The sequence below is a fragment of the Plasmopara halstedii genome (assembly GCF_900000015.1).
Source record: "Plasmopara halstedii genome assembly, contig: Scaffold_323, whole genome shotgun sequence".
Lineage (NCBI taxonomy): Eukaryota > Oomycota > Peronosporomycetes > Peronosporales > Peronosporaceae > Plasmopara > Plasmopara halstedii.
The window spans coordinates 1,249,623-1,250,104 of NW_020187244.1; positions in this window are offsets into that span (position 1 = coordinate 1,249,623).

Here is a 482-nt window from a genome sequence, read left to right on the forward strand (position 1 = left end):
GCACCTGCGGACGCCTCGGATGTTGATCAACCGATGAGCTCGCTACCTGCTGGTGCCGCACCGCCAGCTCCTGCTGACCCACGCCCGACGATGGCTGACTTGCTCAAGCAACAGGAGACCATCCGTCGCGACGAAGCCGCAGCCGAAGCGAAGCTACATCACGACCCCCAAGTCGCTCGCTTGTGACATCGAGTTGATCGAGCGACAGTAGGCCGCGAAGCGCGACTGGTCGTATATCGCTTCTCGCATTAATCAAGCCCGACCGTACGAGCTTCTTCGAGCCAAGTTCGACATGGTGATCGCCACCAGACGCACATTTGCGAAAACACCGTTGCAGCGCATCATGGCTTCGCTCGCTAGCTCCAACCATGAAAATGAAATTCTTGAAGAGCTGTACAGGCAGCATGAGATCGGCCAAGTGTCAAAACTCCCTGGCGGAAATTTGAGAGTCAAAGTGAAGTCCAAGGAAGCATGCCTGAAAC